Genomic DNA, 27,162 nt, shown 5'->3' with positions numbered 1-27,162 from the left:
GAGACAACCTCCTTGAGTCCTGTGTGGTGGTGTTACTGTGCTAGTACGTGATAGGAGAAGGATCTCTCAGGAGACTTCTCGGCAGCGCTCGGCTACTTCATGCAGTGTGAGGGCCCCGACTCCTCGGGGTCCGCCTTCCAACATTTGGTGGCCTGCGACGGGATCCGAGCCGAACGCAGTACGTACCAGCCAGTACCCACTAGCTACCCATCCAAGCGAACAGTAATCATGAGCATCCAGGAAACCAACGCGACAATGGAGTTCCAGCCCGAACGGCTGGAAGAATATACGCACAAAGAATTAAAACAGTTCTGCAAGGACAAAGGCATTGCAACCACCGGCCTAGGTACCAAAGAGGAGATGCAGAAAGCTCTGAGGACCTGGCTGGAGGCCGAGGCAGGCCACTCCCAGGAAGAAGGTCCCTTGCCCCTGACTGAGGCCACATCAACCGCACTGACTCCGGTAACCGGAGGAAGAAAGAGCCTAGAAACCGGCCTCTCCGAAGAAGAAATAAGAGAGCGGGAGAAGGTCCGGAACCACGAACTAGAGCTCGCACGACTGCGGCTGGACGGCGAGCTCCAGCTGGCGGAAAAGAAACTGGCCCTAGAGCAGCTACGGCTACAAGAGGAGATAGAAGAGAAGAGACGGCACCGAGAGTTGGAGGAAAAAAAACTGACCCTTGAGCACGAGCGAAGTCTCAAAGAGCTCGAAATCAAGGCCAAGAACGGGGGGACCGACACCCCCAGTACTAGAGACACCCTACCGCCTGCCGAGGCCAAGGTACATATCCCGAAAGAGGTCGTCAAGGAGTACTACAAGAATGACGACATCCAGCAATGGTTCAAGGCCTACGAGGTGGCCATGACCTCTCATCGGGTGCCCCGAAAAGACTGGGGCGCGGGCCTGTGGGGGCGGTTCCTGAGTGAGGGTCGAGACACACTGCTCCAGCTGCCGGAGGAGGTGATGACCTCCTACGATCACATGAAGGAGGCCCTGCTCACCCGCTACGGGCTAACCGCGGAAATGTACCGCCAGCGGTTCAGAGACTGCAAGAAAATCCCGGGTACCACCTGGGTGGAATATGTGGACTTTTTCAGTCGGGCCCTAGAAGGGTGGATCAAAGGTAGCAAAGTAACCACCTACGGGCAGCTGGTCGACCTCATCGTGTGGGAACATCTCTCCAACAATTGCTTCGTGGACCTGAGACAACACCTCCTCGACAGCAAAATGACCGACCCGCGAAAACTCGCCGTCGAGGCCGATCGATGGGTCAACTCCCGGGTCCCCGGAACTCAATGGGGGAGTACCAGAGGAACCCCACCGGACCCCCCCGCCAACGCGGTGGAGGGGGAGGGCCGAACAGGAACCGAGACCATCCCGCCGGGGCCCCCAGGAGCCCCCCTCGAGGGCCACCGCAGCAACAACTCTCCCCGAGCCTAGCCCGAAGGGGGGCGCCCCCGGCTAGACCCGGACCACGGCCACCAGTAACGTGCTACGGCTGCCAACAAACCGGACACTATGCCAGCGATCCGGTTTGCCCCCTGAACCGAAGAAACGGGGCCGGCGGGCCCCCGCCCCGACAGCTGGCAGCCGCCGCCCTGGGAGAAGGAGAAGAGGAGGAAGAGACCCTCGACCGAGGGACCACTGAATGGGAGCCAGCAGCCATGTCCCTGGTCTGCCTGGGTAGCCGAGAAATGGTACCCTGCACCCCCATCCCAAGCAACACCCAGAAGTACCGGCAGCAGGTCACGGTCAATGGACAACGGGCCGAAGCCCTTCGTGACACCGGCGCCAGTGTCACCGCTGTCCGCTGCCACCTGGTGACCCCCGAACAGATCCTACCGAATGTGCTGTGCCCCGTCCGGACGGCCGACAACAGCGAAAGCCTGTGCCAGATGGCCCTGGTCCCCTTCGAGTGGGGAGGGGTGACGGGCCTGCTGAAGGTGACGGTGCGCGACGACGCCCCCGTAGACTGCCTCCTGGGGAACGACTTGGAGAGTTCCCCCTGGGCTCAAGTAGAGCGACGAGAGCACCTCCGAATGCTGGGACTATCTGACTGGGCCTGCGCCATCACCCGGTCCATGACCGCCCGGGCCCCCCGCTCATCCTCGGCCTCCGGGGCCGCCCAGCCCGAGGGGCTCGCGCCCCCTCCCGCCAGCAGCGAGGGGGAGGCGGACACCGACCCTGGACCTAGTGAATCCTCCCCCGTAGAGATTGCTTCCCCGTGCGCCCTTCCAGAGCTGACACAATGGCGACACGAAGGGGGCCCCACCCGGGAGCAGTTCCAGCAAGAGCAGCAGTCCTGCCCCACTCTCGAAGGGGTCCGCCAACAAGCGTCCGCCCAAACCAACGGGGACCAGACCGGCACCCACTGGGTCTACTGGGCCGAGGGCCTGCTATACAGTGAACAAAAAGTGGCAGAACTCGGGGCCAGCCGAGTGTTGGTGGTCCCCCTCCGCTTCCGGGAGTTCCTGCTCAACCTGGCACATGATGTGCCCCTCGCCGGACACTTGGGGCAAGACAAAACGTACAGCCGTCTGGTGACCCACTTCTACTGGCCCTGGATGCGGAGAGACGTGGACAACCACTGCCGGTCCTGCCAGACCTGCCAAGCCAGCGGGAAGACGGGGGGTCGGGTCAAGGCCCCCCTCCAGCCCTTTCCAGCCGTCAGCACCCCGTTCGAACGGGTTGGAATCGATATCGTGGGGCCCCTGGACCCCCAGACCGCCCTGGGCCACCGCTTCATCCTGGTCCTCGTGGACCACGCCACCAGGTACCCGGAGGCGGTCCCGCTAAGAACTATAACGGCCCCCGTGGTAGGCCGGGCCTTAATGGGGATCTTCTCCCGAGTGGGATTTCCCCGCGAAGTGGTGAGCGGCAGAGGCACGAACTTTATTTCCAGATACATGCGGTCCCTGTGGCAGCAGTGCGGGGTCACGTACAAGTTCACGACCCCCTATCACCCTCAGGGGAACGGACTGGTTGAGCGGTTCAACAGAACATTAAAGGGAATGATCCAGGGCCTGGAAGAGCCCCTCAGGCGGAGATGGGATGTCCTGCTGCCGTGCCTCCTGTTTGCCTATCGGGAGGTCCCGCAGAAGTCCTTGGGGTTCAGCCCGTTTGAACTATTGTACGGACACCCGGTCCGCGGACCGCTCAGCCTGGTCAAGGAGGGCTGGGAGACGAAGCCCCAAGGCGCCCCTCCTGACGTCTACCGATACCTCCTGACCCTCCGAAACCAGACCCGCAAGTTCCGAGCCATGGCCGAAGCCAACCTCGAGGCCAGCCAGGAGGACATGAAGTGGTGGAACGATCGGAACTCCTCTACCATAGAATTCGAGCCAGGTCAGAAAGTATGGGTCATGGCCCCGGTTGAACCCGGCGCCCTCCAGGACAAGTGGACGGGGCCCTTCAAGGTAGTGGAGAAGAAAAGTCCCGTCACCTACCTGGTCGACCTGGAGTCCCCCCGGAACCCCCTCCGGGTCCTACATGCTAACAGGCTAAAACCCCACTTTGCCCGGACCGAACTGAGCCTGCTGCTGGCGACCGACGAGGGGGGCGAGGACGACTCCGAGCCCCTGCCCGACCTCTTGCAGTCCAACGTCCATGATGGATCAATCAAAGGTGTCCAACTCGCCTCTTCCCTGACTCCGGAACAGCGCAACGACTGCCAGCAACTGCTGCAGGACTACGCAGCCCTCTTCTCCCTCACCCCGGGGGTGACCCACTGGTGCGTCCACGACGTCGACACCGGGGAGAGCCCTCCCGTGCGACACAGAGCCTACCGGGTACCCGACCGAGTGCGGGCATGCATCCAGGCCGAAGTAGCAAAGATGCTGGCCCTGGGGGTCCTCGAACCCTCCGACAGCCCGTGGGCCAGCCCTGTCGTCCTGGTGCCAAAGGCCGCAGCTCCCGGCCACCCCCCGGAGTTACGATTCTGCGTGGACTACCGAGCCCTGAATGCAGTGACCAAGACGGACGCCCACCCTATACCCCGGGCCGATGAACTCATCGACCGCTTAGGGGCCGCTCGCTACCTGAGCACGCTGGACCTCACCGCCGGGTACTGGCAGATCCAGCTCACCCCCGGCGCCCAAGAAAGATCCGCCTTTTCGACCCCGGATGGGCATTACCACTTTCGGGTGATGCCCTTCGGAATGAAGAACTCCCCGGCCACTTTCCAAAGAATGGTGAACAAGGTTTTGGCCGGGCTTGAGGCCTTCAGCGCGGCCTACCTAGATGACATTGCCGTGTACAGCAACCACTGGGCAGAGCACCTCCTTCACATCAAAGCCGTCCTGGCCGCCCTCCAGCGGGCCGGGCTCACGATCAAGGCCAGCAAATGCCAGATCGGCCACAGATCCGTGACCTACCTGGGCCATCAAGTGGGGAGCGGGCAGGTGGCCCCTCTCCAACCAAAAATAGATGCCATCCAGGCCTGGGAACCCCCCACTACCCAGACCGCTGTCCGGGCCTTCCTGGGTCTCACCGGATACTACCGGCGGTTTATCCGGGACTATGGGAGCATTGTTGGCCCCCTCACAGAGCTAACGTCCAAAAAGCAGCCCAAGAAGGTGCACTGGACACTCCGCTGCCAAGCAGCCTTCGACACCCTAAAGACAGCAATGTGTACTGCCCCTGTGCTGCAGGCCCCTGACTACAATAAGGAGTTCGTGGTGCAGACGGACGCCTCCGAGTATGGGATCGGGGCCGTCCTGTCCCAGGCCGATGAAAAGGGGCTCGACCGACCAGTGGCCTTCATCAGCCGACGGCTACTGCCCCGGGAGCAACGATGGAGCACCATCGAGCGTGAAGCCTTCGCTGTAGTATGGGCCCTCAAGAAGCTCCGGCCCTACCTCTTCGGTACCCACTTCCGGGTCCAGACCGACCACCGGCCCCTGCGGTGGTTAATGCAAATGCGGGGCGAGAACCCCAAGCTGCTGCGGTGGTCCATCTCGCTACAAGGGATGGACTTTGACGTTGAACACCGGCCCGGCAATGACCACGCCAACGCCGACGGCCTGTCCCGCTTCTTCCGCCTTGACGAGGAGAATCCCCAAGGAGATGGGTGACTCTCCATGCCTTCGGCTGGGGGGAGGCCTGTTGGACCCGGCCTCGTGGCGTGGTCCTTACCCCCGTGGATTGTGCTCGTTCCCCGCCCCGGCCTTCACGGGCCACCCTTCTGAACTGCACCGAGACCCTTCATCCTGAGCTGCACGAGGTCGCATACCCCTCGTGGCTCCGCCATCTTGTTGGCATCCACGTGACTCTGTGCACCAGCCAGCGCGACCTCGCTCAACCCTGCCTCGACCCCAGCGAAGCCCCGACATCGAGGCACCACGAACTGGCCAGGGGGTGCCGCAGGAACCATTCATCACCCCCGGCGGAGGACAGTATCGATGGGACCCCCAACTGTCCTCCCCTCTCTAGGTGTGATCGCCCTGCAACTCTCTTGGGCCTGGCGCCTCTCCTGCTGGGCGTCTGGCCACCTCCACCCGGCCTCTCCGCCCCCCCCGGGCGCCTGGGTCCGGACATCAAAGGGCTCCAGACCTATATCTGGGGCGACCCCGCCACAGACCGGCAGTTGTATCCCGGAGTCGAGAGCCCTGCTGATTGAATCGCGGCTGACCCTACGGAGAAGAACTTTTGTCGGAACCATCACGAGCCCTGCTGACTGCGTCGCGGCTCCTTCTTGTGAACACTTTGAAGCCACCCGGAACATCGGAGCCCTGCTGACGCTGTCGCGGCCCAACCTCGCTGAAACCTCCCTCGGAGCCCTGCTGACGACGTCGCGGCTCGAGCTGAGCAGAAACCATCTTGAGAGCCCTGCTGATTTGATCGCGGCTCTCCACGAACTATACGCCAGAGCCCTGCTGACGCCGTCGCGGCTCGACCCCTCCGAGATCCGGAGGTCCTCCAGCTTGAGGATAAGAACTGGGCCCCAGGTACCCTCGTACCGCACTCCTGCCAAAGACTGTCCCGCTACCCCTACCCTTCCAAAGAGACACTGAGACTTTTGGTGGATCCCTCGATCCCTTCGTGTAAATATTGACCTCGTAACCTTTTTAATGCTGATAAAGAATTGCTTGTCTTGAAACAACCTCCTTGAGTCCTGTGTGGTGGTGTTACTGTGCTAGTACGTGATAGGAGAAGGATCTCTCAGGAGACTTCTCGGCAGCGCTCGGCTACTTCGTGCAGTGTGAGGGCCCCCCTTGGTGGTCTCACCGACTCCTCGGGGTCCGCCTTCCAACAGGCAGCAAGAAGGAGGACCCTCCAGGGAAGAGTTCTGCAGGGAGCAGAAATAATGCCCTTCTCTTGTGGGTATGCGGCATCAGGCTGCAGACCAGGCCAACGGTGATCAGTCTGGAACACACTTCATTTACTGGGAGAACGACCTCCTGTATTCTGAGCCTAAGGTTGCTGAGCCTGGGTCAGCCCATGTGCTGGTGGTACCCCAGCGCTTCAGAGCCTTCCTACTGGGGCTGGCTCACGATGTGCCATTAGCAGGACATTTGGGGCAGGACAAGACCTTTGAAAGGCTTGTCACCCACTTCCTTTGGCCCCAAATACGCAAGAGGTCAGATACTCACTGCAGAACATGCCAAACTTGCCAGGCAAGTGGGAAGAGTGGGAGGAAGCAGAAGGCTCCACTCCAACCATTCCCTGTGGTCGGTACCCCATTCCAGCGAGTGGGGATTGACATTGTAGGGCCACTGGACCCCAGGACAGTGATGGGCAATAGGTTCATCCTGGTCCTGGTGGACCATGCCACCCGGTACCCGGAAGCCATCCCTCTGAGGACAGTGACGGCCCCCGTGGTGGGACGTGCAATGATGGGAATTTTCTCCCGAGTGGGATTCCCTCTAGAGGTTGTGTCTGACCGAGGTACCAACTTCATATCTAAATATATGAAGTCCCTTTGGCAAGAGTGTGGGGTAACCTACAAGTTCACCACACCTTACCACCCCAAGTAAATGGGTTAGATTCAACCGAACCCTAAAAGGCATGATAATGGGTCTTGAGGAACCCATGAGGCGTAAGTGGGACATCCTCTTACCATGCCTGCTTTTTGCTTACAGAGAGGTGCCACAGAAGTCTCTAAGGTTCAGTCCCTTTGAGCTGCTGTACGGACACCCAGTGAGAGGACCTCTAAGTCTGGTAAAGGAAGGCTGGGAGCAATCTCCCAGGAAACCTCCCCAGAATGTATATAGTTACATGCTGGCCTTCAGAAACCAAACTAGGCGTTTCAGGGAACTTGCTGAGGCAAACCTGGAAGCCAGCCAGGAGGAGATGAAGCGGTGGTACGACCAGAATGCCACTCTGGTAGAGCTTCAGCCTGGACAGAAGGTATGGGTCTTGGCCCCCGTGGAGCCGTGTGCGCTCCAGGATAAGTGGACCGGTCCCTTTGAGGTTGTGGAGCGCAAGAGTCCGGTTACCTACTTGGTGGACCTGAGGTCTCCTAGGAACCCCTTAAGGGTCCTACATGTCAACCGCCTCAAGCCCCACTTGGAGAGGTCCCAAGTGGGCATGCTCTTAGCGACAGATGCTGGGATGGAGGAGGAGACCGAGCCTCTTCCTGACCTCCTGTCAGTCAAGGAGCAAGATGGGTCAGTGGATGGTGTCATGCTCTCTTCCACCCTGACCCCTGAGCAACAGAATGATTGTCGCCAGCTGCTGGGACAATTTTCTGATCTGTTTTCCCTGGTTCCCGGTGTCACTGATTGGTGCGTCCATGATGTGGACACTGGGGATAGTACACCTGTGAGGCACAAGGCCTACAGGGTGACTGACAGGGTAAGGGCCTGCATCAAGGAGGAGGTCTCCAAAATGTTTGCCCTTGGGTTAATTGATTCTTCAAGCAGTCCTTGGGCCAGCCCAGTGGTCTTGGTCCCAAAGGCTGCAGTGCCGGGAGCCACACCCAAACTCCGGTTCTGTGTGGACTACAGAGGACTCAATTCGGTCACTAGGACTAACGCACACCCCATCCCCAGAGCTGATGAGCTCATAGATCGGCTAGGGGCTGCCAACTACCTCAGCACATTTGATCTAACTTCTGGGTATTGGCAGATCGCCTTGACCGATGGGGCCAAAGAGAGGTCAGCATTTTCCACCCCTGATGGGCATTACCAGTTCCGGGTTATGCCCTTTGGGATGAAGAATGCCCCTGCTACCTTCCAGAGGTTGGTCAACCAGGTGTTGGTTGGGCTGGATTCGTTCAGTGCAGCCTACCTGGATGACATCGCAGTGTTTAGCTCCACGTGGAAGGAACACCTGCGCCACCTCTGGGAAGTGTTGATGGCGCTGCGGAGGGCAGGCCTCACGATCAAGGTGAGTAAGTGCCAGATCGGGTAGGGTTCGCTGGTGTACTTGGGGCACCAAGTTGGGAGTGGTCAGGTGGCACCCCTTCAACCCAAGATAGAAACCATCCTGAATTGGGAGTCGCCCAAAACCCAGACAGAGGTGAGAGCCTTCCTAGGTCTCACCGGGTACTACAGGAGGTTTGTCAAGGGGTATGGCAACATTGTTGCCCCCTTGACAGCGCTGACTTCAAGGAAGCAGTCCAGGAAGGTGATCTGGACTGACACCTGTCAGAAATCTTTTGAGGCCCTGAAAGCTGCTATGTGCACGGCGCCCGTGCTTTTGGCTCCCAACTTCTCCAAAGAGTTATATCGTTCAGACAGACGCTTCAGAGCATGGTGTGGGGGCTGTTCTTTCACAGATTAATGAAGAGGGCCTAGATCAACCTGTAGCCTTTATTAGCAGGAGGTTACTTCCACAGGAACAGAGATGGAGTGCTATTGAGCGTGAGGCATTTGCTGTGGTCTGGGCGCTGAAGAAGCTAAGACCCTACCTGTTTGGGTCTCACTTCTGGGTTCAGACAGACCACAGGCCCCTCAGATGGTTGATGCATATGAGGGGTGAGAATCCAAAGCTGTTGAGGTTGTCCATTTCCCTACAGGGTATGGATTTCACGGTGGAACATCGCCCTGGTACAGATCACACCAATGCTGACGGTCTGTCCAGATTTTTCCGCGTTAGTGATGAGGAACTCCCTGGGCTAGGGTAGTTCTCCCCACTTTTCAGCTGGCGGGGACACGTGTTAGACCTGGCACCTTGGCGTGAGTCTCCCTTCCACTTTTTGTCACTGTGCCTCATGTGTTTTTATGGTGTTGGCCGCTCAGAGCACTGTGCCACTGCCAACCAGTGCCACAGTGCAAGTGCTCCCTATTTAAAATGTATATGTCGGTTGGATTCCATGATTGGGTTATTTGGTTTACTGTCAGACCCCAGTAAAGTGCACCAGGAGTGCCCAGGGCTTGTAAATACAAATGCTGCTAGTGGGCTTGCAGCACTGGTTGTGCCACCCACAGAAGTGGCCTGGTAAAATGTATCTAGGGTCTGCCATTGCAGAACCTGCGTGCAGTCTGGTACTGTCATGCTGACTGGGCAAGTGCACCACTTGCCAGTTCCTAAACTTTCCCTTAACTTCATATCAGTCACCCCTATGGTAGGCCCTAGGGCAGGGTGCATTGTAAGCATAAGGTAGGACAAGCCCTGATGTGTGTGGCATGTCCTAATAGTGAATTACAGCCATTTTCATTTTTCACTATTGTAAGGCTACCTGTTCTCCATAGGCCAGAATGGGCTGTTAGAATTGTTACATTCTATGATCCTATCAGACCCAGGGAACATGGTAGAAATTCGAGTTTAGTATGCCTGAACTCAGAATAATAAAATACATCTTTTAGTAAAGTTTATTATAATATTCTGTGTTTGCAAATACCACTTTTAGAAAGTTGGTATTTGCTTGCTTGACCATTTCAGCCCGCCTTGCTATGATGTGTATCTGCCTGACTGGTTGTGTGAGTGACAGGGCTGGGGAAATCCAGAGGGGCAGGGCTAGGCAGCCTGGTGGTGAATAGGAAGATTGGCAGTCAGATGGGTGGGAGGAGTACACCTGGGCTCTGAATAGGGTTGTGCTCTGCTACCACAATGCTGGCTCCACCTCCTGCGGAGCGGCTGATGTCTCTGCCCTGCACCCTGAATAGAAAGGCAGAGTCATGTCAACAGCGTGCTCAAGAACTGGTTTGGACTGGGCAGAGGACCCTCAACCCCAGAGGAACAAAGGAATTAGGGGTATAAGTATTGGGACCCTGCTCCCAAGAAATTAGATCAGATCCTGCTGAAACAAGAAGAACCTCTGCCAGAAGAGAAGGAACTGGGAAAGCTGTAGGAGGAGTAACTGTCCCTGACCTGGGGGATTGGCCTGCAGTGGTTGCCTTGCTGCTGAAGGAGAGGAGAAAAGACTACAAAGACTTCTATTTCAACTTGTGCTTAAAGATCTCCAAGGGCTTGAACTGAGCTTGCCCCCTGAACGAAGTCCCAGGACCAGTGGACTTCATCCCCAGCTCCCCAAAGTCTTTTGGAAGTGCCTGCTGCTGTTGTTGGGCCTTCTGAGGGACTGCGTGTCGCAAGGAGCTGGAAGCGCGACGCAAGGGAGAGAAGCGTGCCGCCGTCGGAGCCGCTGTCGTTTCATCTTGCAGAGAGTGTCGCCGCTGCAGCATCGCATCGAGCGGAAGCGTCTCGCATCATTCCGGAAGTGTCTAGCAACGCCGAAGAAGCGTGTCGCCATGCACCGCATCGAGAGAAGAGTCTCGCATCGAGGAGGAAGCGTTTCGCCATCGCAGCCATCGTAGTTGTCGCATTGCACCGCATCCAGAAAAGCGCCTCGCATCCACGGAGAAGCGTGCCACCGTCAGAGCTGCTGTCGTCGCATCTCGCAGAAGGGGTGTCGCCGCTGCAGCATCGCATCGAGCGGAAGCGTCTCGCAACGTCGGAGAGGAGTGCCGCTGCCAAGGCCGCTGTCGTCGCATCTCGTCAAGGGTGAGGTCGCTATAGCTGACGCATCGAGTCGAGCCTTCTCGCAACATCGGAGAAGCGTAACGCATCTGGAAGATCCCGTCTTTATTTATTTTGCACCAAGAACTTCAACGCATCTGCATCGCTGCAACACTTTAGTTGCCCTGCGTGTCGCATCTAAGGTACATTGACTTAAAGTGTTGCATTTAAGAACTTAAGAGAAACTAAGCAATCTTCTACCAACTAAGCAACCGTATTGTGTATTTTTAATCGTTTAATGGTCTTGTGATAATCCTATATAAAGATTCCTTATTTTTAATATAAATACCTGTGTGGTGTCCATTTGTAGTGTTGTCACTTGGTTACTGTATGTGTTCACAAATGCTTAACCTATAACGCTCTGAGATAAGCCTTGTCTGCTCGCGCCAAGCTACCTAGAGGGTGAGCAAGGGGTTGTTTTAGTAGTGTAACCCCTCATCCTGACTAGAGGAAAGGTTCCCTGCTTGTCACAAGTACCTACCTGTGCCAACCAGAGAACCCGGATTCTAACAGTTTTGTTATATGATTATTGTGTCTGGCTTTTGGATATGGGTTGCATTTCATGTTCCAGCCCAGGTTAAAGTTCCATGGCCAGATGTAGTCTAAAAACTTTAGCATTTGCCTTCCGACATATAGTTGGCCCCTTCGCTGAGTACAAATCACCCATTGCCATGGAGATCCTGCCAGTCCCGATCAGGCTCCTCTGTCTCTCATGAAGTAGGGAAAGAGATAACCTGTCAAAGGTCCAGCGGAGTCTCGTCCCATGAATAATTCAATGCCAAGCCTTTTCCTCGGCCTAATTTCTATTACTTGCATGTAAGATGGAAAGAGAAATAATCATTTGAAGTGTTTTATGTGGACTTAAAGTGCCATGTCCACTTCCAGCATGGTCGCTGCTATTTGGTCCATGTTGTGGTTTACCAGACGTGGTTGTGCAGATGTTAAATGACTCCCACATTTAGCATGGTGGCCTCCAGGGCACCATGCAGTCTTTGTGTCCCTCTCCCAGCACAGAAGGTGCACCCCCTTTTCTCCACAAATCCCAAGGTCAAACAGGAGCTGTATTACCTACGGTGCCCAGGGGGTACAATGGATATGTGTGTCCACTTTCTGCACTTCCTGGACACTGTAGTATTACAGAAGGGGTCACAACCATCTGTGCAGCCACTTATGTAAAACAGATGGCACCTGTGCACATGTGGTGTTAACATTAACTTAATAGGTGTGCCTTCAGTAGCATGGGAGTGTATCCACATGTTAATGAGGGAAACACTTTGGGGGTCATTACGATGGCGGTGAAACCGCCACCGGCAGCCTGCTGGTGGTGGTTTCACCACCATCGTAAAGCACTTCTCTGCCCGCCAAATTACAATGGCGGTCGGTGTTCTGGCAGATGCAAAGTCCATCCGCCACGGGTCCTCCACAGGCAATCGTTACGATTGCCTGGCGATCCCACCCCGCAACAAAAATATGGTGGCGGTACCTAGCAGGCACTGTCCGCCATATCACAATGCTGCCTCTCCACCAGCCGGTGGATGGCGGTAAAACTGCCATTCACAGGCTGGCGGGGATTGCATTTGTGGGCCCGTAGCGAGCCCCCCTTGTGTTGGGGGAGGTGGGTATGCACTGGGCATTTCCCTGCACCAGGTGGCAGGCACCGCGTAGTGCCTGCCACATAGTGCAGGGAAATGCAAACGCTGTATTTCAGACATTACGGCGGCTGCTGCAGCCTGCAGCCAGCAGCAGCAGCCGCAATGTCAGAGATAGACGATGCTGCCACCACAGTGGCAGTCGCATCATAATCTTGTGTGCAGGACCGCCGCAATCCAGGCAGACGGTACCAGTATCCACATCAATGGTGGACGGACTCAAGAACGTCCGCCATCGTAATGACCCCCTTTGTCTTTACACCTGTGCTGTATTATGGACACTGGTTCGGAGGCAAAGAGGGCATCAGGACACACACCAAGCGCCCCTCTAGATAGGGTAAAAGTGGTCAAATAGACCCTCCTCTTGAAACCTTCATCCAGGAGGGTGCAGTCACTCACTGCACTCATCTGCAGAGGGATATCTGTCCTCCTTCAAAGTGAAGGCTGAGTGTCATCTGCACTGTAAAAGGCAGACCGGTAGATTAAATCAACCAGTCCATATTTCAGAAAGTGCCTAATGGGTCTAACTTTTCTCATTACGAGCCAGGCTTTTCATGCCTCTCACTTCCGCAAGGATCCTCAAGTGCACTTTTCTGTTTTCTGGCAGTAGTCTCAGGCACCCACGAAGGGGCTCATTGCCGGAGATCTTTCAAAGGGCTGCAATTTGATGAAGTGAGGGTGTGTGGGCTAGTAGTGTTGACTGAAGGTAATGGATGTGAAAAAATGTCTTTACATAGAACAGAAAAGACTCAAAGACAAGAAACTTTAATGAATGAGTTCTTCTGTCTAATTAAAATTGGTGTTTTTTCTATCTGAGGATATAATGATCCTAGATAGCCTAGTGAAAGGTCAATGGTCAACATGTTTCGTGCCTATATTTGTCAAAGGGATCAAGTGCCGATTCTGCACGACCTAGCAAACCCTAATCTACACAGAGAAAGGCATCTCTGATGCGTGTATTTAAAGAAGATTACAGTCACAGAACAACATTGGGGGTAGATTTGTACCTTTTTGTCCTTAAAAACTATCCTGGAACCAAAGAGGATTAATTTGGGGGTGCCAACATCACATCCTACTTTTTGTTACTTTTAAGGTAGAAGGCTTGAGGCTATTCCTTCATGGTAAATATGAGAATGTAGTTGTATTACATTTGTATGAGGAAAATAAGAACCTGGCCTGTAGTTTCTATGGCCCTGTTTACGAATTGCTTGTTAAATTGAATCCCATCCATAAACCCCTGTTTACGCACGGGTTGGAACAACGAGTTGTTAGGTATTTATCACATCTGATAATTATCCAATGCATTATAAAACTCAACTTTTGTTAAATTTCAGCAGGTCAAACCTGCCGAAATTAAATGGGGGAAAACCATACAGTATCATGCAGATTTTGGTGCGTTAATAAAAAACGCGTTATTCCCCCCAAAACTCATAATTTATCGCAATTGATTAATGCACCCCATTGTATCGTTATTTATCATGTGCATTAAATATCACCTATGCAAATAATCTGGCCTTGTGTGTCCCAAGTGTCATTTTATTGCCAAGCAAAGCACAGCGGTTGGTCAAGGGAAGCTGATGGTCACTGCCGGCGCTACTCTAATCAAAATGCACAAACGTGTATCTGTCCACATGCTCCAGGACACCTTTTAGTATGGCCTTGAAAATGGTTGCGTGATATTGCAAGCAACAGGATTACATACGTGCTCAAATGCTTGTGTAAAGCGATAAATGGGTCTCTGACCATTTATTGCCCCACTTTACAAAGGTAAGCAAAACACAGCTGCAGTGAGAAGCAGAGGCATGTTGTGAGCAGTAAATTATAGCTTGAAATGAGATACAACAAAGAAAATTGTGTAGTGTATATGGAATTACACATTTTTAATTTTAATCTTCTCTAGAGTCTACTTTCTATATGAAAACTCTGATTGGTGTGGCAGAGTGAAGTGTTTGACGAATTGCACATCCAACAGTCAGAATTCAGATTAAGCAAATAACTGCAAAGGTTTTTGTCAGGACCACTGGAATTATACGGCAGGGGAGGACCAGTTTATGCGGCAATGTTGACTAAATTATGCAGTAAGTAAAGGCAGCATATTTTGTGTTAGTATAACATGATTTTGTCAAGTTTTCACATACTAACAAAGCCTGGGAAAGATTTTACCATATTAGTACCAGTTTAACCCCAATATACAGTAAGTCAAGTCAAGTCAATTTAACTTTATTCGGATTCAGTAAAGATCCATAAAAGTACAACATCATTATAAACATATGACATACATTCTTCACTCGAGAAAAATAAAACATAAAGAATAAAAATAGATGTCATGAAGCAAATACATAACGAAAAAGAAAAAAGGCGATTTTTTAAAAGGGAGAAATGGGTTTAACCAGTAATATGTACAATGTCCATCAATCAGGCTGTGCAAAGACGCAAAATGTAAACTTTTAGACTCTGTGCAAATAAGCAAATTGTAAACATCCAACGATAGAATCAGAATTTTGTCATTGTAGACCCTGTATACTATAGTCTTATTGAATAAAAAATAGGCGATAATGTATCTAAAATGAGTTGTAAAGAAAACCTCATCATTACTGTGCAAAATAGCAAGCATGTGGACATAGTTATAGTACAGATGAATAATTACAATAACCTGTTTAAACAGAATAAACGTATCTTGGTTGGCCATAGTCAGCACCTTTTAATAGTTAATAACATTTATCATCAGGAAAGCATAGAGGCTCTAGATTTTATGGCTGCTGATAAAAAGGAGCTAACACGAAAAATCATATCATCACTGCCCAATTGTAGTATTTCTTCATATGCAGAGATATAATTAGTCGTCCCATGAGTTTTAAAGTGGGGGATGAGGTAATGCTTAGTATACCTTACATAAAATCCGCAGAAAAACAAAAAATGTAGTAAGGTTTGTTTGCAGCCATTGCTACATGGGCAGGCTGTATCCTCCAGATTTTTGTTGAAGCCGATAGGGAAACATAAGAGATATTTTACACTGTTGTCCCTAAGGCGAAAAAGCAGACGCCTATTCCATCTCCCAATATTTTTCCTTAAATATTCCTGTGGTTTTGAATAGTTAGTGTCGACTATACTCGGGATGGACATATATCTAATGATAGAAGGTTTACTAGACTCTGCCTTTGCTCTGTCAGTACGATATAGGGCATATAGTGCATCCCTTGCTGATTTTAAGATTATATTTTCGGCAGCAAGGGGGAGGGAAAAGCTATGTTCTAGATGTATACTAGACAAGCTTTTGTGAACGGCATTAAGCCAGGGTATATATGTGCCCCTATCGCAACTCAAGCAGTCCATTATAATTCGTTGTGTTAAAATGGCTGCAGGATTACGCCATATCTTCAGCCAAAATAAGGCGGGGCGGGATTTGATAAAATCTTCTACATAATGTAGATTCAATTCTTTATGACACAAATAGGTAGGTGATGAGATTTGTGCCCCAAGTAACCTTCTGCAGAATCTATTTTCCTCTAATTGTATCCCGCTGCAGTCCGTGAACCCCCATACTTCAGAGCCATAAGTCGCAGTAGGCAGGCATTGGGTTCTATAGATCTGCAGTAGAGGGGTCACAACATCGGCCTTTTTTGGTTGTCCCAGACTCATTATAGAGTTGATTGCCAAACCTAATTTATTTCTACCTCTGGCTACATGCGATTTCCATGAGCCTGTGTCAGAAAAGACTAAACCAAGGTAGGGAAAAGTGCTCGTGCTTTTTAAAAGATCTGTTCCGATCCTTATATTCTTTGTACGGTATTTTTTAGGTCCGCAAGACATTATAAATGATTTGTTAAAATTGGTACATAGTCCCAAATCTCCCATGAAAGATACAAAGCCAGAGATTAAAATACGTAAAACTTTAGGTGTCTGCATATAAAAGTGCAGGGTACAATTCGCCGTTAATTTTAGGTACATCGCTAGATAATTTGATCAGAGAGTTGTTCAATTCGTTAATATAAAGAATAAAAAGCAGAGGGGCCAGGACACACCCTTGTCTGACCCCTCTGCCGATTAAAATATCCCTAGAAACCTCGCCATCTTTATTAATCCTCACCCGTGCTTTCAAGTCTCTATGAAGATATGCCAGAAAGTGTACAAGTGCATTGTCCAATCCATAGTTTAAAAGGATCTCCCATAGGCGTGAACGATTGACAAAATCGAACGCTGAAGTTAGGTCCATGAAACCCAAATATAAGGGTACTTTTTTTGCTACTGTATATTTCCCCAGTATGAGATTTAGATTTAGACACTGTTCAACCGTGCCAACGTGGCTCCTAAAGCCCAGCTGGCAACAGTTTAGGATTTGTTCTTCTTCAGCCCAATTCCGGATTTTATTAAAAACGACTCGCCCCAAGATCTTCAGGGTGTTGTCGATCAGGGATATAGGGCGATAGCAGCAAGGGTTGGATCTGTCCCCTTTCTTAAAAATGGGTACTATTATGCTTGTGGTCCATGTTTCTGGGATGGGAGAGTTTATCAGATTATTAAAAACATTACATAAAAGAGGGGACCAGAGATCTGGTTGAGATTTAATGAGGTCGATAGACAGCCCGTCTGGGCCGGGTGCTTTATTCCCTGCGCTATCGTGTATGGCATCTTCAACTTCAGACAATAATATAGATACGTGTGGGGGTAAGGGGAGATAATCAGAGCTTATTTGATTAGCCAAATAAATTTTTGAGAAGTGCTCTTCCCATACGTTGCTAGGTATATTGCAGCCTATGGGGGTGATGTTTGAACCTGAGGATCTGAATGCTTTCACCTCTCTCCAGAACCCCGTTACGTCTTTGAGAGCTGCAGCGCGGGCAAGGGAATCCCACCGTTCCTTTAACACCATCTCTGCGCGGATTTTAATTGCGGACTTATAACGCGCTCTCAGGAGCTTAAATAATGCCACGTCCCTGGGTTCGGTTTTTAGAGCGTCACGTAAGGACCTATTTGCACTAGAGCAAGTGTCGTCGAACCATCTGGGGCTCATGCTCTGGGTCGTCACTGGCTTCGAGATTTCTGATTTTATACCAGCACACAACGTAGTAAAAGCCTTAATGATGTCTGCACCGGGGCAAGTACTAGACAAACATGTCTCTATAGATGGGCGGTGGGATTTTATAATACGGGCCAGTAATGCATTATTGTCTATCCCTCTCCACATGACTTTCAACTTGTCAGTGGATAGTGTCAGGTCTTTGGCCCCTATTTCTTTACGTTTTCTGAATTTGTTAAAAAATCTGATAGTGGTAAAAATTGGATTATGATCACTATAGCTAGTACCTAAAACTTCGGCCTTAACTAAAAAAATTTCGAGTGAAGCTGAAATAAAGATATAGTCGATGGTAGATGAGCAGCCACGTCCTCTGTAAGTCGGCAGTGGGGGGTTAACTGGGTCGAGGCCGACTTTTGCCATTACATCGACTAAATCATAGGTAGATAAATAGTTATACAATTCATTGCCTCTGCTGCAAGGAGTTTTCCCAGTGCTAATTGTAGCAAATGTGTGTGTACTGTTATACAGATGGGCATTGAAGTCACCCCCCAGACAAATGCCATCTAATTTACCATATTTTCCATCCTGCGTCAGGGTATCGATGAATTCAAATAACCCGATAAAGTTTTTGTTAGGCACAGATGTAAAGTCGTTGTTATAAAAATTAATTAGACAGACCGTAATTCCATGCGTGTAAATCAAGGCCTGGACATTATCATTGTTAGTATCTATAAGTTTGATACTATTACCTTCAGTAATTTTTATCCATATCGATAAACCCCCGCTTGGCCTACCAGAGTTAGGGATAGATGCAAGTTTGTTATAGCATGAAAAGCCCTCAAGTAATAGGTTACTAGTGCACCAGGTTTCTTGGAACATCAGGATATCGAATCGATTGGCCATATTGACCCAATCATTTGTATTCAACTTCGCTTTCAGGCCTGCAATGTTCCAGCTAAGTATATTCAGATTTTGATCATAAGGTTTGGGAACAGTGGTCGTAGAGAAAGTGACTAATGCAGGTTCGACCGTCCGTGATCCCAACGGATTATCAGTGGGACTATGTTCGACTATGTCAGGGTTGTCACACCTGGGGCTCAATATTGATGTTTCTGTAATAATAGGGTTATGTATTGGTCAATCCTGGTTATCCAAGTCAGATAAAGTGCTAAACCTATTAAATAACTGAGGTGCCAAATTAGTGTTATTATATGGTGTTGCTCGGGGTCTGTAAAAGAAACCCAATGGTACAAGAATAATATTAGTGGGTCTGGTAAATGAATCACATGGGGCGTTCAACAGCCATTTGGCCAATGAAGGAGACCTTAAGGATATAACTATACAGTCTCCCATGATGTGTTTGGTGGAAGGTCCCACCCAGGCCACCCTACGAACCATTAGGATGTCATTGGCGATCTCCCACCCGACACCCTTGTATTTACGTATCCAGTCCAGGCATTTGTTTTTAAGCTCATCCCACGACTCGGTCTGGTTTGGTCTAAGCGGGGGTACGCCAGCTAATATTGTTACATAGGGACAGGCTTCTGGAGGCAGCTGAAGGGTAACTTCCGTACTTTTATGTACCTGTTGGGTGGCTAAAGGTCTGTTGGTTGTGTTAGGGACTAGATTTACAGGTCCGGATGTGGCTATAACGGTTGGTACAATAGGGGGGGGGGGCAAGATACCGAGTGGGTTGTTCAGAGTGTGTGCCTTGTGTGTAGGATTAATTAATGGTAGATTTAGATTAACCCTCCCAGTACATTCGTTGCACACGCTAGTTGGACCAGGCGGAGCACTGTTGCTCAAGCCCTCTAAAAGTCTGTTATGGAGAGCGTCGAGATCCTTTAGATGCTTTTCGCCTCTGGTTAGATCAATGGCCATGGACCCTTTTCTCTTGGTTTCCTCATTTTTTATAATGCTTTCCAGTCTGTCTAGTCTTTTAAAAATAACATTGAACTGGTTTACCATTAGGTCCTTCAATCGGTTAAAGGTGGAGTCCACTATAGTGTCAATTAGATTCCCATTCGGGTTTACAAGTGGGGAATTCCTTGGCACGGGCTCGGTTTGTGTAAGAGTAGAGGTACGGCCCGCTGTCAAAGTTGTAAGATCAGGGGTGCTTATTACTGGGTGCACGATGGAATCAGTAGGGGCCCTACCAGGGTCATCCAAGCTTCGTGACCACATACTCATAGGCGTCGGTTGAAGTTTGTTGCAAGGGGGCTGTTTCCTCTTGCTTTTGGTGGTTTTACCAGGGCCCCTCTTCCTTTTCTCTCCCACGGTTTTTACTGATGTTGCGATGGAATTATTATCACTTATGGTTCTAGGACTTTGCTGGGAATCAGAAATGGTGATTACAGCATCAGTCATTATGTGGCCCTCGCTGGTAGTTCCAGAGTGTGCTGGCTTATTAATAATTACAGTAGGGATTAATGGTACAGACATCACAGTCGCAGTCTCGGTTTCGTTTTCGCTGGAGCCCTCTTGCTGTTGTTGATATGGGGGTATATAGCCCATAGAGAGCCTCCTCTCAGTGATCTCGATTTCCTTATTAACTCTGTTTACAGCATCCTCCAACATATGCTCAAATGAGGTGGTAAGTGTGACGAGATTTCCACGTATAGGAACGATGGTATCGGAGCTAGGCGGGGGGGTCGCGTGTTCAATCATTCTACAGTAAGTAACCACTTACCCGCACTCACAGCTTAGAGGGGGGCCCCAGCCCAGCCTCGGCCAGCCCCGGACGGCCACAGACGGCCCGCCCTCTGCCCGGGCTCAGCCCTGCGCCGCCCGCGCGCGTCCGCGAGGCGGAGGAAGCTGCCCTCTTTTCAGCTCCTCCGGCGCGGGAATCAGGCAATGGGCGGAGTCGCAGGGCAAGCTGGGAAATGTGGTCCGCACCGCTCCGCGACCGCGCGGTGTAAAGGCACGGCGGCGGGTGCGACCACGACTGCAGGGCTCCGCTTGCTGATAGCAGGTAGGCAGGCAGGTGATGGATGGCAGCGTTTCTCCTCCAAGTTGAGAGTGGCTCAGTGATGCTTCCCCGCTCCCCAGTGGGAGCTGCCCTCTTTTCAGCTCCTCCGGCGCGGGAATCAGGCAATGGGCGGAGTCGCAGGGCAAGCTGGGAAATGTGGTCCGCACCGCTCCGCGACCGCGCGGTGTAAAGGCACGGCGGCGGGTGCGACCACGACTGCAGGGCTCCGCTTGCTGATAGCAGGTAGGCAGGCAGGTGATGGATGGCAGCGTTTCTCCTCCAAGTTGAGAGTGGCTCAGTGATGCTTCCCCGCTCCCCCAGTGGGAGCTGCCCTCTTTTCAGCTCCTCCGGCGCGGGAATCAGGCAATGGGCGGAGTCGCAGGGCAAGCTGGGAAATGTGGTCCGCACCGCTCCGCGACCGCGCGGTGTAAAGGCACGGCGGCGGGTGCGACCACGACTGCAGGGCTCCGCTTGCTGATAGCAGGTAGGCAGGCAGGTGATGGATGGCAGCGTTTCTCCTCCAAGTTGAGAGTGGCTCAGTGATGCTTCCCCGCTCCCCAGTGGGAGCTGCCCTCTTTTCAGCTCCTCCGGCGCGGGAATCAGGCAATGGGCGGAGTCGCAGGGCAAGCTGGGAAATGTGGTCCGCACCGCTCCGCGACCGCGCGGTGTAAAGGCACGGCGGCGGGTGCGACCACGACTGCAGGGCTCCGCTTGCTGATAGCAGGTAGGCAGGCAGGTGATGGATGGCAGCGTTTCTCCTCCAAGTTGAGAGTGGCTCAGTGATGCTTCCCCGCTCCCCAGTGGGAGCTGCCCTCTTTTCAGCTCCTCCGGCGCGGGAATCAGGCAATGGGCGGAGTCGCAGGGCAAGCTGGGAAATGTGGTCCGCACCGCTCCGCGACCGCGCGGTGTAAAGGCACGGCGGCGGGTGCGACCACGACTGCAGGGCTACGCTTGCTGATAGCAGGTAGGCAGGCAGGTGATGGATGGCAGCGTTTCTCCTCCAAGTTGAGAGTGGCTCAGCGATGCTTCCCCCAATATACAGTAATAAGCAACTGAAAGATGACCACTCAACCTTTGCGAAGGGCCTTCCCCTGCACAAGAACACGTGTCGCCATGTTTTATGTAACTTTTGGCCCATCTGATCTAGAAACACTGCAGATTATGCAGCAGATGATGTGGTAAATGCAGCAACGCTCTCATTATGCGGAAAATGTTGCGGATACAGATTTGCATAATTCAAGTGACCCTGGTTTTGGTGCATAAAGTATGCTGTTTAGTGTTAGCACAGACACATGTGTGCTTGCACCATTACCATGATGCACACTGTGGGCAAACATTGGCAGGCAGATTCGTTTGTCACTTTGCACTGTCTGTAAGTGTTTTTTTTATTTATGCAGAAGTACTAGAAGTGAGAATGCAAGTGTCAGAACAAAGGGAAAACCGGAAAGGAGAGAAAGAAAAAGGTCTAGGGTTTATAGTTGCCATTCAGGGTCCTTAGAATAAACCATATAAAACAATTGAATATGCTGTGGGTGACAGGCAGGACTGGCCATTTATTCTATGGAGCATTTCCCTGGAGGGCGGCTGCCAGAGGAAGCCGGTTTAAAGGCCCCCAGTCATTGACTCTTCCATTCTCTCCAGCTGTCCGGTGTTTATGGCAGCAGACACAGCATAGGACGGGGAGACCGAAGAGGGGAGGGCGGAGAGAAAGAGAGAAGGACAAATAGGGGAAAAAAACCTAAGCAGAGCTGATTTCAACATTTTGGTCAGGACGGTTTTTTGTTTCCAGGACAGCGCTGATGGTAGAGGTTATTAATGCCACTGCCCCAATGCCTGTTTAGCTTAAAAATAGAGTAGAAACTAAATCCTGTACATTCAATGCATTAACTAATTGTTTTGGTTATCACCGGGAATATGTAAATTGAAGTAGGAGACGTTTTCATGGTCAAAGCTTATTTAAATAATACCCTGTGATTGAGATTAGCAGACTAAGGGCCTAATTATGAGTTGACCTTGTCGGGAACCACAGTTATTGAATTTAAAAAAGATGACACCGAGGTGCATTTATTAGATGCAAGAACTATTGCATATTCCGAGTTTTAGGGCAATGTAAGCACCAATAATATCACGTCTTCATAAATACCAAGCCTTTTCCACCTATTAGATTACAGAAGGTTGGACCAGATGAAATGTAATAAATGGTGCAATATTTATTGCACCTAGAAATTATTATGGGCAATAAATATCGCAGCACTTATAGCTCGCAAACAGTTATTTGCGCAGGGATCACAATTCAATGGGCCACTAGTAATCAAGCCCTATATGCAGAAGCGGCCCGTGCTCTTAAGAGCAGTGGGGCGGGTTGGGGGGGGGGTGGGGCTCGACAGACAACGATGAGGAGAAATTAAATAAATAATTCCTTTTCCCTCGTCGCCGTCTGCCGAGTCCCACCCCACCCTGCCCCTCCGCCCACCCTTATCTGCACGGGCCGCTCCTGCCTATATGTGCAGGTAGAGCCGGTTTTAGCACTGATGGCACTCGGTGCGACAATGTTTTATGGCGCACCCCCACAATGACCTTCTACAATATAGATTCCCTCACAAGCACCCTCCAACTGTGCCCCTCGTCTAGTGGCGGCTCCTCCACTACGACGAAGGAGCATCGCTCCCCTGACTTCAGAAGTAAATGAAAATTGAAACAAAAATAAAACAGTTTTATTATCATTTTATTTTTCATCACATCGCTGAGTCTTAGGGGTGGGGTCATCATGACGAAGGCAGCAGGAAGGAGAAGGTGAAGGAATGGTGGGTACTGCTTGTAGTGCATATATCGGTTTGGCTGGCCATCTTAGGACAGCCAAACCGACATGCACACTGACATCTCTACAACCCAACTGCATTGCTGGGTGGAGAACAACAGCAGGCATAGGCTCCCAGCCCCCGATGGAGTGCAAACCCAGCCCGTTCTGCCCAATCCTGGCTCTACTCTCATGGTTATTATCACCGTGAGAGCAGTGTCTGGATTGGCCGTAGTGGAGTCTTGGAGCCTCAGCCTGTGCCCAGAGGAGCAGAAGAGCAGCAAACAGGAGAACAGCGGGCAGCAGAAGTTGTTTTTTTTGTTACTGCCCCAGCTGCCCACCACTTTTCCCAGACAGCAACTGCTATTGCCCTTGTCTCTCCATAGCTCCTCTCGCAAATGCATTTAATTTGTTTTAAAGCACTATTCATACCAATGTAGGGTGTTGGAGCACTTTACATCACACAAGCTCTACAGAGACACAGAATGATACTGTGTGTACATCAGTCAATATGAAATGCTACGTAAAACAATGAGGATTACAGGGTGTTGGAATCATATGTCATCCATGCTAGTACACAGTACATTTTAAGGGTGTTTGGTCTGGAGAAGCATAAACTCGGGATTTAAAACATACCATAGCGGTTGGGGGTGACTTTACTAATAAGAATGAATTTCATTCAAATCAACAAATTTTTAGCAACGATAGAATAACGAAAAACCGGGGAAAAACGTGACAAACGATGCAGTTTGCATGCAAGGACAGTTCATAGGTCACTGTGCTATATTACGATTGTAGTTTACGAACTGCAAGTAACAAAAGTATCTCTGTGACAAAAACAGCAACTGCGATATCCACATAAAATACAGTTCTGTGATCTGCATGGTGCACGCTCTTTGCAGCAGGGACCTCTGCGCTATCTTATGAGAAGTCAAAACTGCCACTAGACAGAACTCTATCTCTCTATCAGGAACATTATTCTCCAGAGTTATCTTGACATTTTTATTGTTGCTTAAAACCTTGTTTCACACACAAGAAATTCTGCAAGTGTTTTTAAACTGATAAATAATTCCCTCGCACACCACCCCCTGAACTGAGCCCCCCCTCCCCTCCGAAATGCACTGCGCTAAAGCCGGCCCAGATGTTTTTTAATTGCATATAAATTGTCCAGCATCGCTGTTATGTGGTTTTGAAATGTTAAACTACATGCAGATCATTTTTAAACGATCATTAACCCGTTCGTTGCGCCTGTCGGCCAACGGCCGTCACGAGCACTACCTCAGTAGTGCTGCGCACGTCCGTTGGCTGACGCGGCCCCGCCCACTTAATGGAACGCACCGCGGCGGAATTATCTCCGCAGTAAACGGGTTAAAATAACAGCGCGAGGTGTCTGCTTTGTAGGGCATCTCCTTTTGACATGATTGTGGTGGGAAGTGGGCGGGGCTAGCTAGCTTTAGAGCACTCCCTCCACTGTGACACATTTTGCACCCATGTAAGCAAGAATCTTTTCTGGGGCTGGGTAAGAAAATCTGTGCAAGGTGTCTGTTACAAGGAGCAGCTTGTAATTTAGATGTGATCTCTTAGGAACTATAAAATATAGCATTTGGCACCATCTACTGGTTTTGCTGCATTAGCTGCACCAATAAGTAACTTGTGAAGCCAGTGTTCTTATTTAGGAGCATATTTATAAAAAGGTGAAAAAGGGCAGTGCAACAAATCATCTTGCCGAGCTGCACTGCGTAACAGGGAAAGTGCAGGAATACGCTGAATTTAAAAGAATACGATGCATTCCTGTCCTTCTCCTGACACTGGCACTGTTTTGGCTTCCTAGCGCCAACGCAGGCAACCATGCACCATGGTGCAAGAATGCCTGCATTGCATGCAGGATTGTTTTTGGCCAAAAAGGGATACCTTCCTGCACAAAAACAATCCTGTGAGGCAAATTCCTCTTTTCATGTGTGCTGCAGAATGCAGCACACACGGAGGAAGAAATGAAGAGAAATAAAGATTTTTTTCTCATTATGCTTCACCTCGGAAGGCGTATCTTTTGGCGCATTCCCAGGTTTACCAGTTTTGGTAAGTCTGGGAATGCATCAAAACCATGGGAGTTGCATGGGAATACCCACGCAATGCTCATGGAATGCCTCCCTGTTGCAGAGTAAGGCAACGCAGCGATTTGCCCTTTGCTGTTTTACTCGTGATTTATGAAGTCACTCAAGCTGCATAGATTCATAAATCTCTTTTTTGCATTGCATCGCACATGCACCACGTTGCGTGGTGCAAGAGTGATGCAACTGGGCTCATAAATATGCCCGTTAGCACTTAAAACATGGCGTAATGGAAGAATGGGGCCTCGAGGCCCAGTGCAAAGGGAAGTAGCTGCCCTTCCATTTTGAAGACCTTGTTCACACCCACTTTCTACGTGAAGTGATTCGGAATATGGATTTCAAACATGGACTGTAGGGGCGAAATCCACACCAACACTATAGCCAAAACTGTTTTGTATGTTTTCTTAGTTAATAGTGTTTGTTAAATGATGTATGCAGGTTAGATTGCTATATGGAGGCCCATAATGCTGGTGAATTTTATTTTATTAACATGTCAACCAATTTTTTATTAATTATTCAGTCAATGTATTTGTTTTTATCAATCCCAGGAGACAAAGGGCCCAAGTTAGAGTTTGACAGGTCATTTCGTCACAAACATGATGTATTTATTATGTCCGCATTATTACAAGTTCATCATATCCTATGGCACTTCTAATAAAATGGAGTGGATATTTGTCACGTTTGTGACGAGTGTACGTCAGCCGATGTCTTAATGTATAATTTTGGAAACTACATAAACATGAAATCCCCTATGACAACGGTGATCTTGGTATATTGTATAAATAAAACTGATAGATTAAACATTCTTGGGCTTGAACCAAAATAAATATCAATTTATTTTTGAGGCATGCAACAAAAATATTAGTGGTTTATGTTATGTATTAAACAATTGAGGAGGTAAATATACTTTGATTGCAGGAACAATGAAATAATTCTTTAACATACCTAGATAACTCACAACAAATGGAGGTGCACTGAACATAAAATAGAGAGTCCAAAGTGTTTTTCTGTTTCTTTGTTTGACTTTTATTTCATAGCTGATAAAAACACAACAACAGCCAACGCGTTTCGTTCCTTTAAAGACAAATTTTAACGGAACTTCTTCAGGGCTCAAAATGACAGCAAGTCAAGTATAGGCTTTTTATTTGATGATTGGTAAATAAGAAATAGACAGCAAATCCTGTCTAGAGAGCCAGTGATTCATTAAAGATGAGGAGGTCCAATATAATATACTTGTTGGTGAATCGGAGAGAGAGCAGGAATCACGTATCAAGGTGTTTGATCGATATTTTGCTATTCAAAAATTGAGCGTCTACTTTTGTAAATTAAGACTTTCCGCCTTACACAACCATTTGAAGCTATCGTACAGATTTTTATTAAGAAATCTGATAGCCATCATTATATTGGACCTCCTCATCTTTAATATTGAATCACTGGCTCTCTAGACACATTTATACCTTCTGCGACCGACGAAGATTAATTCTGATATTTTGGATGTCCTGATGTGGGATTTGCTGTCTATTTCTTATTTACCAATCATCAAATAAAAAGCCTATACTTGACTTGCTGTCATTTTGAGCCCTGAAGAAGTTCCGTTAAAATTTGTCTTTAAAGGAACGAAACGCGTTGGCTGTTGTTGTGTTTTTATCAGCTATGAAATAAAAGTCAAACAAAGAAACAGAAAAACACTTTGGACTCTCTATTTTATGTTCAGTGCACCTCCA

The 27,162-nt window shown here is 50.1% G+C and overlaps 1 protein-coding gene across 2 annotated transcripts in view; it reads left to right on the top strand.

Moving 5' to 3' along the window:
• The window catches only part of NYAP2 (neuronal tyrosine-phosphorylated phosphoinositide-3-kinase adaptor 2), a 956,845-nt gene that overhangs the window by 757,430 nt on the left and 172,253 nt on the right, over positions 1–27,162 (top strand). The window lies entirely within an intron of this gene.

Source organism: Triturus cristatus, chromosome 11, assembly GCF_964204655.1.
Source record: "Triturus cristatus chromosome 11, aTriCri1.1, whole genome shotgun sequence".
Taxonomy (NCBI): Eukaryota; Metazoa; Chordata; class Amphibia; order Caudata; family Salamandridae; genus Triturus; species Triturus cristatus.
This window is presented reverse-complemented; position numbering and strand designations above follow the sequence as displayed.